This window comes from Oncorhynchus mykiss, chromosome 25 (assembly GCF_057628025.1).
Source record: "Oncorhynchus mykiss isolate SJ-2025 chromosome 25, ASM5762802v1, whole genome shotgun sequence".
NCBI lineage: Eukaryota > Metazoa > Chordata > Actinopteri > Salmoniformes > Salmonidae > Oncorhynchus > Oncorhynchus mykiss.
The window spans coordinates 40445997-40461226 of record NC_143046.1 but is presented as its reverse complement, the minus strand read 5'-3'; positions in this window follow the sequence as shown (position 1 = coordinate 40461226).

The following is a 15230-nucleotide window of genomic DNA, read 5'->3' as shown; positions in this document are numbered from 1 at the left end:
AATAAATCAGAACAACTGCGATGCGTGCGAGACACCACATTTTCATTGGCAAGTGCCACACAATAGCCGGAGACATTTAAAAGGCGGACAAGGAACTCCTCTTCTTTTAGTGGGCTCTGTCGTTGCTCAGCAATACAGGAATGCGGGTCGACAGGGGGACAAAACAGAGGAACAAAATGACATTGTCTGTGGATGGATTGGATATATCACACTCACAAAAAGGAAAAATAGAGAGGGGGATGAAGACACTGCGATGGGAGGAACCTCTGTCACATTGAACATAATGTCTTACTCGGGCTGACGAAAACTTACCGTTATCAAAACGGTTATTAATAAGGGCGAACGTGTTCCGGGTGGGGTCGAATCACAAGCCGAAGGCAATATTGATGATAAAGCTCAACATAAAATATTCATTCGGCTTGTTCTCCTGACAATTTCGTCTGATATCTCAATTTGATATTGAGATTATTAAGGCCCACACAAAAATGCCAAGGGAAAATAAAACGCACAGCACCAAACATCAAATAAACGAAGAGGCTATGGAATTGTTTACAACTTTACCACTGTGCAATGGCGTGCTCTCTGAGACGTATGTTATTTTTCAAGTGCAAAATGTAGCAATCACTAATCTCGTATTATAATGGAATTATGAGCATATTTAATATGTCACTGTTTTTCGATAGCAATGGGAAATCATTTTTCACATAATATTTCCTTATTAGACCTAGACCAATTTCTTCCCTTTATTTCCTACATCCATCGCCGCAGCATTTTGACTTGCAAACTTTTCTATGTCAAAATAAAGCTTTTATACAAGTCAAGTGAGTATGAAGATGTCGATGTCAGAATGTGATTTTATGATTTCCCTGCGAAAAAATAATAGGCTATGTGGCGCGTCACCGGGCGCATCACGTTTCCACGCGCACAGATGGAAGGTGACATCTGGGGAAGAGGTAAATTAAATTAGAAGAGTGGGCTCTTTCTTTTGATGTCTGGACGAAAAGTTTCACGCACACAAAAAAGCGTGTTGTGCTGTCCAGAATACAATAACTCGATGGACACTTTTCTGTCGAAGACGCTGGTCTTTGATAACTACTGCAATTAGTTGTGGGAGGCCTACTTCGAATAAATCTGTTTCTGCCTCAACATAATGATGTACTACGCATTGTGATGATGACAATATGGTCAAAATGAGGATATGTTGATGACGATAATGGTGGGCGGTGATGATGACGATAATAGTGATTATGATTAGGTTGAGCATTATAAATCAGCCATCTTCGTTCGTGTGTGGATCAAAGCAAGTTGATAGGATGCAATTGCAAGATATAAACATCTAATATTCTCTATGACGTTATCCATGTCTTCCAAACTTCGCCGGCCACCTTCGTGGGTCGAAGGCTTTGTGGTCTGTCTGCCCTCCTCGGGTTGCTCCTATGCATTTGAAGCATTTTGAGGGCCTCCCAAGTGACATAGACCAGCGACTGGATTAGCATAAAAATCGTATTCCACCGGATAAGATTAACAATCGAACGCAGACCTGGCAGGAGCGAGAGCTATAGGCTAGGAATCAATTACTAAATTACTCAAACCTCTAAATCGACATTAACGCAGAGGCATGCCATCGACCAGCCTGAAGTAAAGATTTTGAAAATATGTGATCATTAAATCTCTCGCCAGTGTTCAAAAATGTGGTTAATAAAATCGTCCAAAATGAGATGGAATTAAATTCTTATCAGAGTCCCATGTCATCATTTCATCTCGTGCTGTTTAACATTGGTCAATGGCCTTCATGCGATATCCCTCTCTTTAAATAAACTTAGTAAGTGAATCCTCCCCTCTTCGAGACATCGTTTGCGTGTTAATTTATCAGAGTTTTGGCGGATATGACTGCATGCCTACTCCATGAGGTAAAACCGGGAAATATAAAATACTGTCCACCGTTTTATGACAATATGCATTTTTATATTTAGATATTTTGTTTGTTTTTATTCATTTGATCAAAACAAAGATAATGTATTTTATAGTAGCCCTACAGTCAACTTTTTTTTGTTTGCCATAATTTCACGCATTTTAAACATAAGCATAGGCCTAGGCTGTGTTAGGCCTACGCTTTTCACATGTAGGCCTAAACCCAAAATGTCTTGAGGACGACTTAAACTCAAGCTGTCAAAGCCTTACTAGCTGTCTCCCCTAAGTAGCCGTGCGGGGGTCGTCATGTGTCAGGCCAGTGGCGGGCGAAAGAGAGGGCATATTTTACTTAGCATATACTGGCATTATACCCCCCCCCCCCCCCCCCCCCCCCCCCATTAGCAATTGACAATTATTAGCTCCAGTTTCATAAATCAGCTGCTTGGAGCGTTATTATTGTTGAATTGAATGGCTGTTGGGGAAGTGAGGGTCAGTGTCATTAACTAGCCCCCCGAATCCCCACGCGTTCCTCCCCCGGCCCCCTGAAGGCATTTTGGGCTCAATACAAGGCAAAGACCTGCTGGCTAATATCGCCGTGTGGTCGGGCTAAAAGCTTAATCACACATGCATTAGCCAGAGACAGCGGGCCATTGTGTACACGTAGGTTTACTGGAATTAAGCGATTAATGGGAGGCTAGGACGGCAGGCGGACAGGGCAGCGCATCAAGAATGATGGAGCGCTTTTTAATGTTAAAACCCCAAATTGGCCAATGAGAGAGCGGATGTCGCGCTGACTGGTGCGGCGTCAAGGGGAGCGGCAATTACAGTAGACCTAGTCTCTCAATTCATCATAAAACGTCAAGGTCATTGTGAAATTATATTGAAGATTGTATCCCGGCGCATTGTAATGTTTATTGCTTTGCTATTATACCCATTCCAACGATGCACACGTGTAAACACCTGCCATGCATGACAGAAGCTTACCAATTTGTTTCGCCTCATGCAAGTAGACCCCTTTATTTTCTTTCTTTTCATATTTGATGGATTCACTTGTAAGTTCTGCATTACAGAATTTTTTTTTGTATGAGTCATCCCTTTAGGCCAATAATTACACGGTCCCCTTATGAATGAATTATCATGAATAATTCAGAATAAACCCCAAAGTGGAAATTGTTAATATAATTAATTAGGCAGACTATAATATCCAGGCAACATAATTATTTAATAAAAATGAAATGTATTCACATGCTGGAGCTTGTACCTTATGTAATGTGAATATGTTTGTGGGATGTTGCTATAGGGACAAATGTTGTCCATTCATTACAATAATATATGACACACATTTGTCTTGTATTGCACATTCCACAAATTGCTTTAATTTATATCGGTAATTAACTTGCAGATCGCTAAATTGTTGAATCTATGGTTTCAGCCTGCAAGAAGGCATGTATTTTCACCAGGATGCTAGACTGGGTAACCTATCACCCAAAACACTGTAATCTTCTTGTGGGTTTATATCCACTTCATTTAACCATAACTACAATCTATGGAACTCAGAACCTCAGCAGAGGCAACACTCAATCAAAACCACAAACGGGGTTTCCAAGATTAGTCCAAAACGTCATTTTTCTTGCACTGCAGGCTAAGGTTGATACTCGACAAAACAATATGGTGTGAACCTAGAAGAAACTCTACTGCATATTAATATACGCATTTTTCTCACTGTTGTTGAAAATTTTAAAAAAAAGTATCCTTAACCCGGTTATAATCGGTTTTGATTGAATAGGGCCTTCAATACCCACAGCCACTAGCCAATCGTAATGCCTGTGGATCAATCAAAGCTAATTTGATTGGATATAATCCTTAAAAAAATAGCCAGATGGGAGCAATCGGATGCAGTCTGCCCGTCCTGAGCCTCTGATTCACTTCCTGTTCCCAGAAGGCCCCTCTCTCTTTCTAAGAAGAAGAAAATGCTCCAGTACTTCCCTCTCCCAGCCTCCCGTGAGATTGCGTGACGTGTGTGACAAATTGCTGGATGTGCAGTTTTCTGAAGCGAAACCAACATGCCTCTCATCATCATAGGGCACAAATTTGATCAGAACACACCCAGAATCCCCAAGCTATCTGATGATGAATTGGCGTATCAGAGACTATGTTTATGCATCCCTCACTGGCAAACGAGAGTAAATTAATTCTCAGGCAAATATCAGGCCTGGGATTCCACAAGGGTGAGTCCTGGGTCTACCCACCTTGGTTAATTGCCGGAACATTTCCAAAGAGCATAGCAAAAGTAAACAGAAGTTATCTTATATCTGGTGATGTTTAAATATACATGTACCCATCCATCTTTTGGTCCCACAGAGTCCAAACTCAGGGAGGAATTAGACAAGATATTTGGAGTATTGACTCGGAACCATTATGGAACCAGAACCAGAATACACAGGGGCTCTCCAGAAGCAGAGTCTGCTGTCAGGTACTCACATTGTCCTCTACGCCAAGATAATGTGTTGCGTAAGCACAATAGTTATCCAAATGGTTTTGCAATTATAGAAATGGCAGAGAAGTTTTGATCTGTTATATAGCTCCTAATCATGTTTTTTTATATATATATTTTAATGTTTTTGTTTTTCAAACACTTTCTCTCATGCATTTTTCCATTGACGCCGTGACCTCCCACGCTACGACCTGTGTAGGATCTCATGTGAACGGCTTTTGTTTTACTTCAGCTGCTGTACAGTTGACTTGGCTAGCACTTGGTCTAAGTCCATATTGAACCAACCCATAGAATGAAAACCAATACCCCGGGGGGTGATATAAAGTATCACTCAGAAGACAGAGCAAAGCCTAAGAGTAGCAATAAAGCTAACGCAATAAAATAAAATGGTTTTCTGAATAAAGGTGGGAAGAAAGCGATAGACTGAAATCTCTATTTCAGGACCCTGGGCAGAGGTGACAGTTTGATAAAGCAAAATCCTGCAGCAAGTTCATATTTGTTTTTCTGAGGTCAGATGCTAAAAAAATCCCCCAACCAACACTATATATAATTTGAGATAGGCTATTTATTCACTGATACCATGTTTAGGAAATCATGTTGGTTTGGATTCAAGTTTCAGCCTAATTTTAGTCAAGGTGTTTGGAGGAGTATACAGATTGTTTGCACACTGACGGGACAAACTCGGGAAGGGTCTCAGGGCCAAAAACATGGAGCAAATGTCATCGCCAGTGTGTGGGAGTTTGGTTTGAAAAGATAAACACGAAGCCTTCAGAAAGTATTCAACCCCCTTGACTTTTTCCACATTTTGTTATGGTACAGACTACATTTGAAATGAATTCAATTTGGTGTCACTAATCTACACACAATATCCCATAATGTCAAAGTAGAATTTAGATTTTGTAAATGTTTACAAATTAATTGAAAATGAAAAGCTGAAATTTCTTAATTGAGTCAATAACTGTTCACCCCCTTCATAAGCATAGGCGTAAACATTTGCTTAACAAATCACATAATAAGTTGCATGGACTCACTCTGTGTGCAATAGTAGTGGTTAACAGGATTTTTGAATGACCACCCCATCTCTGTACCCCACACCTATAATTATCTGTAAGGTCCCTCAGTCGAGCACTGAAGTTCAAGCATATATTCAACCACAAAGACCAAGGGAGGTTTGCCGCTGATTGGTAAAAAAACATTTTTTTTTAAAAAGCAGACCCTGAATATCCCTTTAAACATGTTATTAATTCGGTTATGGATGGTGTATCAATACACCCAGTCACTACAAAGACACAGAGATTTCATAATGAGGCCAATAGTCATTTTAAAACAGTTACAGAGTTTAATGGCTGTGATATGAGAAAACGGAGGATAGATCAAGAACAATGTAGTTACTGCACAATACTAACTTAAATGACAGAGTGAAAAAGCAGGAAGCCTGTACAGAATAAAATATTCCAAAACATACACCCTGTTTGCAACAAGGCACTAAAGTAATACTGAAAATGAGGCAAATACTTTTTTTGTTGTTGTCATGAATACAAAGCATTACGTTTGGGGCAAATCCAACACAACACATCACTGAGTACCACTCTTCATATTTTCAAGCATGGTGGTGGCTGCATCATGTTATGGGTATGCTTGTCATCGGCAAGGACAAGGGAGTCTTTTTTTGTTGTTGGATAAAAAAATAAACGGAATAGAGCTAAGCATCTGCAAAATCCTAGAGGAAAACCTGGTTCAGTCTGCTTTCCAACAGACACTGGAAGACAAGTTCCCCTTTCATCAGGACTATAACCTAAAACACAAGGCCAAATCTACATCAGAGTTGCTTACCAAGAGGACATTGAATGTTCTGTGTAGCAATGACAACCAGCTTCACCGAACGGCCACGCAGGGCACGTGCCCCAGTGGGAGGTTGTGGGGTCCCCAGATAGCATATGATAGCAAAACGTGTAGAATTGTAGGAAATTAGCTTTAAAACTGCAACATTTTCTCTCAGCCTCAGGCAAAATGTAAACAAAAGCATGAGAGGAGCTAAAAAACAAAAACATTTCCCCCTGCCCAATGGCAAAAAGTGTAGAACTGCTGGAAAATAGCTTTAACAAAATGTGTAGAATAGCATTATAAAACATCACATTTTTCTCTCTGCACCATGGCCCCAAATGCGGTACTCCAGCCCTGAGCTTGACAGAGCTTGAAGAAAGAATGATGGGCAAATATTGTGTAATCCAGGTGTGCAAAACTCTTAGAGACTTACCTGTAATTGCTGCCAAAGCTGTTTCAAACATATATTGACACAGGGGGTTAAATACTTATCGAATCAAGATATATTAGTGTTTTATTTTTCCTACATTTTATAATATTTGTAAAAATTATTATTATTGTGTAGATCGTTGACAACAAAAAAATACAAATCAATTTTAATCCCACTTTGTAACGCAACACAATGTGGAAAAAAGTCAAGGGGGTTGAATACTTAGGCCTAATGGTGAGCAATAATGCATCCAATTACGAGTTTATGGTGCAGTCATACTCCAATGATCAGTAACGAGACTTCAGTGTGCCCACCATTAAGCCTATGCCCAAAACGTAAACACTATTTCCCTGCATATTTGTTCACCCTCCCTTCCCACTGTGTCAATTTTTGTGAGATCAACGCGCATCCATCTATGCATCTGAATCATCGGGGCCTGAGCACTAGCTGGCCACGTGGAGGCAGATTGATGTCATTGTCTCGGCACACTGACCTTTGCTGTAATACCCACGGCAGACATCGCAAACTCTCACATCAATTTAGCCCAATTGGATGTGGCATGTCTTGGCTAACTCGATTTGTGGAGAAATGCACCTGTCTCTGCCTTCTCTCCCTATAGATTTCGGCTGAAGTGGGGGGGGGGGGGGGGGGGCTTGGAGTGGAGCTGCTGCATGCTCTCCACCCCCATCCACCAATCCCTCTATCCCTCCCTCCCTCCCTCCCTCCATCTCTCTGCAGATGTAGCCCCGTCTGCAGTAGCACACCCCCGTGTGTCTTGCCTTTCCAAAGTCTGGCCAGAGCGTCTCCGAGCAGCAGAAGGAAACCCATTAGCCAGCCGGATAATCTGATTAGGGAAACGTTAAAGGGGGATGTGGATTTAAACAGGGAGGAGAGGAAGAAAGTTTGAGGTTTTATTAAGGTTGTTCATTTCTCATATGGTTTGTGTGTGTGTGTATGTGTGTGTGTGTGTGTGTGTGTGTGTGTGTGTGTGTGTGTGTGTGTGTGTGTGTGTGTGTGTGTGTGTGTGTGTGTGTGTGTGTGTGTGTGTGTGTGTGTGTGTGTGTGTGTGTGTGTGTGTGTGTGTGTGTGTGTGTGTGTGTGTGTGTGTGTAAACCAGAGAGCGAGAGAGAGAAAGATCGAAGATGAACGAGTATTAATGGTGTGTGTGTTTGACTATTGACAAGCTATATGTGCATGAGTTTGTGCATGCCTGTATGTGTGCATTAAACTGTGTTTTTATGTCTAGGCCTGTGTGTGGGTCTGCATTCTTTATATGCTTTTGTCGATATTTGCGTTAGTGTGCGAGAGAGAGTCAATTGTGTGTGTGTGTGTGTTTGCCTGCATGCGTGTGTACATGTTTGCACATGTATGTGTGTGTGTGTGTGTGTGTGTGCGTATCTGTATGTGTTGCGAATGTGAGGGGTGCATGACGCGTGCATGCGCGCATATGCGTCTGTGTTTGTGTGTATGCGTGTGCGTTATGCAAAGCAGTGTGAGCTGTCAGCGATGAATAATATACAGTGGGTTATGAGCATTAGGTAATGAGGCGCATGCTGTGAGATAAGCGCTAACGCAGTATGCCATGGCCCTCCATCTGTGCTGACACGGTTTATTTGCGATTACAAACAAACACACCCACCAGCACCAGGTAGACATGTGGCCCTTCAGTCCCACCGTGAGGCTTGCGCATTTTGGACTTTCTAACCCCAATTCAACGTTGTGCGTTTGAGCTACAGACGACCTATGTCTGTGCGGTTAACGGGGGCTGAGCTCGAGTTTGTTTGTGAGACAAGGGCGGATTCTCACAAACATTTCTGTAAAGGCCCGAACAGTTTGAGCTACGGAACTATTATGAACCATCTATGAAAAGTTGGTCATCTCACACAACAAGCGCAAGTAACATGTTTTGCTCTATGATGCTCACAAGCTACGTAAGTGTCGTTAGGTCAGGGTTTCTCCTACATAGAAGATCATTGAAAATCCCAGGACATTGTGTCTATAATACTGTAATAAGCTCATATAGTTGCTGGCACAAGCTCCAAACTCCACACATTTGTCACTGACTAGTTGGATAGTCATGTCCCACTGAGCAAACATTTCCTAGAAATATATTTCTTATAAGGTTTTTGCTTGGCGGACCTTCGTTTTTTTATTGAGAATTTTTTTAAATAGCGCTCATGAATGCAGCTGTTTATGTCAAGTTGTTTTGTGTTCTACTTGTAGCCCTGGTTGTCCTGAAAAGAAAATGGTTAAACACTTTAATTGTGAGAAAAATATGGGTCACACCCTGATCTGTTTCACCTGTCCTTGGGCTTGCCTCCGTCTCCTCCAGGTGTCGCCCATCTTCCCCACTTATCCCCTGGGTATTTATACCTGTGTTTTCTGTCTGTCTGTGCCGGTTCGTCTTGTTGGTCAAGCTTACCAGCTTTTGTCCTGTCAGCTCCTGTCTTTTCCCAGCCTCGCTTTTTCTCGTCCTCCTGGTTTTTGACCCTTGCCTGTCCTGACCCTGTACCCACCCGCCTGTACTATCGACCCCTGCCTGCCTTGACTTGTCGTTTGCCTGCCGCTGTTGTTACAATAAACATTGATACTTCACACAGTCTGCACTTGAGTCTTACCTTCATACCTGATAATATGAGGGCATAGTAAGCAGATTAATGAAAGTTGTGAATTTCAGGTTTTTCATTGTGGGATTTCCTGGGACTGATAAGGTTTGAACATACCCTCTCTCTGTCTCTCTCTCTCTCACACGCACTCACATGTACACACAAACACACACACACACACACGAGAACAAACACACAACAGATATTGAGATGGCAGTCAAATCAAATCAAATGTATTTATACAGCCCTTCGTACATCAGCTGATATCTCAAAGTGCTGTACAGAAACCCAGCCTAAAACCCCAAACAGCAAGCAATGCAGGTGTAGAAGCAGGGCGGCTAGGAAAAACTCCCTAGAAAGGCCAAAACCTAGAAAGAAACATAGAGAGGAACTAGTCTTTGAGGGGTGGCCAGTCCTCTTCTGGCTGTGCCGGGTGGAGATGATAACAGAACATGGCCAAGATGTTCAAATGTTCATAAATGACCAGCTTGGTCAAATAATAATAATCACAGTAGTTGTCGAGGGTGCAGCAAGTCAGCACCTCAGGAGTAAATGTCCGTTGGCTTTTCATAGCCGATCATTAAGAGTATCTCTACCACTCCTGCTGTCTCTAGAGAGTTGAAAACAGCAGGTCTGGGACAGGTAGCACGTCCGGTGAACAGGTCAGGATTCCATAGCCGCAGGCAGAACAGTTGAAACTGGAGCAGCAGCACGGCCAGGTGGACTGGGGACAGCAAGGAGTCAACATGCCAGGTAGTCCTGAGGCATGGTCCTAGGGCTCAGGTCCTCCGAGAGAGAGAAAGAAAGAGAGAAAGAGATTAGAGAGAGTATACTTAAATTCACACAGGACACCGGATAAGACAGGAGAAGTACTCCAGATATAACAAACTGACCCTAGCCCCCCGATACATAAACTACTGCAGCATAAATACTGGAGGCTGAGACAGGAGGAGTCAGGAGACACTGTGGCCCCATCCGATGACATGGCCAAACAGGAAGGATATAACCCCACCCACTTTGCCAAAGCACAGCCCCCACACCACTAGAGGGATATCTTCAACCACCAACTTACCATCCTGAGACAAGGCCGAGTATGGCCCACAAAGATCTCCGCCACGGCACAACCCAAGGGGGGGCGCCAACCCAGACAGGAAGATCACATCAGTGACTCAACCCACTCAAGTGACGCACCCCTCCTAGGGACAGCATGCAAGAGCACCAGTAAGCCAGTGACTCAGCCCCTGTAATAGGGTTAGAGGCAGAGAATCCCAGTGGAAAGAGGGGAACCAGCCAGGCAGAGACAGCAAGGGCAGTTCGTTGCTCCAGAGCCTTTCCGTTCACCTTCACACTCCTGGGCCAGACAACACTCAATCATATGACCCACTGAAGAGATGAGTCTTCAGTAAAGACTTAAAGGTTGAGACCGAGTCTGCGTCTCTCACATGGGTAGGTAGACCATTCCATAAAAATTGAGCTCTATAGGAGAAAGCCCTGCATCCTGCTCTTTGCTTAGAAATTCTAGGGACAATTAGGAGGCCCGCGTCTTGTGACCGTAGTGTACGTGTAGGTATGTACGACAGGACCTAATCAGAGAGATAGTTAGGAGCAAGCCCATGTAATGCTTTGTAGGTTAGCAGTAAAAGCTTGAAATCAGCCCTTGCCTTAACAGGAAGCCAGTGTAGGGAGGCTATATGATCACATTTTTTGGTTCTAGTCAGGATTCTAGCAGCCGTATTTAGCACTAACTGAAGTTTATTTAGTGCTTTATCCGGGTTGCCGGAAAGTAGAGCAATTGCAGTAGTCTAACCTAGAAGTAACAAAAGCATGGATTCATTTTTCGGCATCATTTTTGGACAGAAAGTTTCTGATTTTTGCAATGTTACGTAGATGGAAAAAAGCTGTCCTTGAAACAGTCTTGATTTGTTCGTCAAAAGAGAGATCAGGGTCCAAAGTAATGCCGAGATCCTTCACAGTTTTATTTGAGACGACTGTACAACCATTAAGATTAATTGTCAGATTCAACAGAAGATCTCTTGTTTCTTGGGACCTAGAACAAGCATCTCTGTTTTGTCCGAGTTTAATAATAGAACGTTTGCAGCCATCCACTTCCTTATGTCTGAAACACAGGCTTCTAGCGAGGGCAATTTTGGGGCTTCACCATTTTTCATTGAAATGTACAGCTGTGTGTCATTCGCATAGCAGTGAAAGTTAACGTTATGTTTTCGAATGACATCCCCAAGAAGTAAAATATACAGTGAAAACAATAGTGGTCCTAAAACAGAACCTTGAGGAACACCGAAATGTACAGTTGATTTCTCAGAAGACAAACCATTCACAGAGACAAACTGATATCTTTCTGACAGATAAGATCTAAACCAGGCCAGAACTTGTCCGTGTAGACCAATTTGGGTTTCCAATCTCTCCAAAAGAATGTGGTGATCGATGGTATCAAAAGCAGCACTAAGGTCTAGGAGCATGAGGACAGATGCAGAGCCTCGGTCTGATGCCATTAAAAGGTCATTTACCACCTTCACAAGTGCAGTCACAGTGCTATGATGATGTCTAAAACCAGACTGAAGCATTTGGTATACATTGTTTGTCTTCTCGAAGGCAGTGAGTTGCTGCGCAAGATTCGATATAGGCCGATAGTTTTTTATATTTTCTGGGTCAAGGTTTGGCTTTTTCAAGAGAGGCTTTATTACTGCCACTTTTGGTGAGTTTGGTACACATCCGGTGGATAGAGAGCCGTTTATTATGTTCAACATAGGAGGGCCAAGCACAGGAAGCAGCTCTTTCAGTAGTTTAGTTGGAATAGGGTCCAGTATGCAGCTTGAAGGTTTAGAGGCCATGATTATTTTCATCATTGTGTCAAGAGATATAGTACTAAAACACTTGAGTGTCTCTCTTGATCCTATGTCCTGGCAGAGTTGTGCAGACTCAGGACAACTGAGCTTTGAAGGAATACGCAGATTTAAAGAGGAGTCCGTAATTTGCTTTCTAATAATCATGATCTTTTCCTCAAAGAAGTTCATGAATTTATTACTGCTGAAGTGAAAGCCATCCTCACTTTAGGAATGCTGCTTTTTAGTTAGCTTTGCGACAGTATCAAAAATACATTTTCGGATTGTTCTTATTTTCCTCAATTAAGTTGGAAAAATAAGATGATCGAGCAGCAGTGAGGGCTCTGCGATACTGCACGGTACTGTCTTTCCAAGCTAGTCCAGTTTGGTGTGGTGCCATTTCCGTTCCAATTTTCTGGACGCTTGCTTCAGAGCTCGGGTATTTTCTGTATACCAGGGAGCTAGTTTCTTATGAGAAACATTTTTAGTTTTTAGGGGTGCAACTGCATCTAGGGTATTGCGCAAGGTTAAATTAAACAGTCCTATCTGTTTGGGCTTATGGATTTCCACCGCAGGGATATTGACGACCAGTCATTATCCACGTGTGCAGAGACCAACCTCCATTTTTTACCCTAACGTTCACTTAACACTGAAATGTAGAAATCACCTCCTGGACAGCACACACAGCCAAGAGCCTTGTATGCCAAAATGTCAGTGTTGCTTATATCAATCATCCAATGTACTACTTTAGTTTTCACCTCACTCATATGGAATTGTGAACCTTCCATATTGGTGTAAGGATAAACTGTCAATCAGTATGTATCCCCATTGGTAATTTGGTTTACAAACAGGACAACATGACCAAATACACACAATCCATATACAAGAAAACAGACCACAGAGTGGCATACACCACATAACATATCACCAATTCCAGGTCGGCGTTGTGAATGAGAACTTGTTCTCAACTGGCCTATCTGGTTAAGTAAAGGTGAAGTAAAAAATAAATAAAATCATCATACTGCATTTATTAAAGATGCTGCTGCTGATCCACTACACATAAACTAAGCAGGAAAAGCAAACTTGTAGTATATTTGAGGTTTAAAAAGGCAAACGTTTGTCATTTCTACTTAATATGTCAAACTTGATTTGCCATAACTAAAAAATGCACCAACCCCTCCAAAAAATGTCAGTTAATTATAATCCACACAATAATTCACATTTCCTGTTGCTGCAGGATTATTCTCCTGTTGTGAGAAACTGGTCAAATTAAGATCCGACACCTGTAGCTGTGTCCTCAGTCGTCCCCTAAAAGTTCCACTGTGTGTGTGAGAGGTAAAGTTATGGCTCCGGTGGCACAATAATGCCTTCAGCCTGGCCCCCTGTCTGTCGCAGCCACAGCCTGACACTTGGGGTCAATGTCCCCATCATCCCTGTGAGTGCCCCGAGGCGCAAGACAACATCGTCATAATACCAGAATGCTGACCAAACCCCACGGTCTACACACACACACACACACACACACACACACACACACACACACACACACACACACACACACACACACACACACACACACACACACACACTCACACACTCACACACTCACACACACACACACTTTGTATTCCCCAGCATGGGTCCACACAACCACACAGTGAGTGACCTGTTCCAATCAGGCTCCCCACCAGCCACCACGCCAAAAGTCCAGACTGACAGAGTGACCCCCACTGCCCCCCTCTCACCCCCACTATCCCCTCTTCTCTTACCCCCCACCCAAATGCTGAGGCATCACAGTTCCTGAGCACACAGTCCTGTCCTATAGCACCCCCTGACCCCACGGTGTCCCCCATTATAGGCCAGTCAGAAAGCTTTTAGGGGTCTGGTAACGCTGAAAGATTGATGGCGTAAAATGGAGTGGAGGAGGGGGGAAGAGCAGGTGGCTAAGAAGAAAATGTCCTGCTTAATGGGTTGCAAGGAATGTAATTCAATAATTATGAAAAGTGACTCAGGAAAGCCGGGATGGATGGCTTGTGGTTTCAGGAGCATTGAGATTGTTCAGAGAGTTGCGGGTGTTGTGCGCATGCCAGGTCCCTTCACCTCCTTCTCCCTAACAGGGGAGTTATGTCAGACTAACTTCCTGCTTCCTGCTATGACATCCTAGATGTACAGTAGCCAGTATTGGAATGACCCCCCCCCCCCCCCCCCCCCCCCACACAGTTTTGGTTCCAGTTCTACCTGGAACCAAAGAAAGTTATACCGGGAACCAAAAGGGTTGTCGTATGGGGACAGCCTAAGAACCCTTTTTGAGTTTATACAGTAAAAGGTATAATAAAAACATAACCAAATCTAGAACCACAATAAAGTGAAAGAATGCCTCTTACAATATCAACTATTCTGACGTGTTGCCATTTTTTTCCCCCTCCATGTTTATTTTTTTTGAGTCTAATTCTGATTCAAGCAGGCCCTGTAGTTAAAATGTCATAAACGTACAGATAGTAACACGACTGACGACGATATGAAAACGCACAGGTTTTTGTGACATTTGCTAACTCCACATGTCAATAAATCTCTTCAACATAATATATGTCTACTGTTTGACTCCAACCAGTTGTTTCATCTTCCAACTTTTTTTTTATCTAACACCCCCTTTCCAATAACCCAGGGTCTATTCTATTCAATGTCTTTGTCTTCTTATTCTCTCTCAGCAAGATGTATTGCTAATTTCCAGCAAAAAAAAATACAATTTCCGTTTATTCTACAGAGCAAAAAAAAATCCAATAGTGCAGTCTTCAATTCAATTGCTTTTTTTTTTTTTACAAGAGTGGAGAACAATAAACATTGAAAGGACCCAGCTCCAGACATTCAACATGAGATTATTGTTCAAAAGAGACCTGATACAATTCCAGGAAGCAATAGATAATAATTACATCACAACATGATCTCTCCTCAGTGGACAGCACATATTAATCTGTGTTATGCATGGGAGTGAAGCTGAAATGTGGCAAGTACAGCATGGCAGGGCAGGAACCAGGTCTTTCATGAAGGTTGGCCGGTATTTTGATACTGTGTTATAGCAAGGTTACGGGGGACACCGACACATACATTTCAAGTTAAGCAACCGA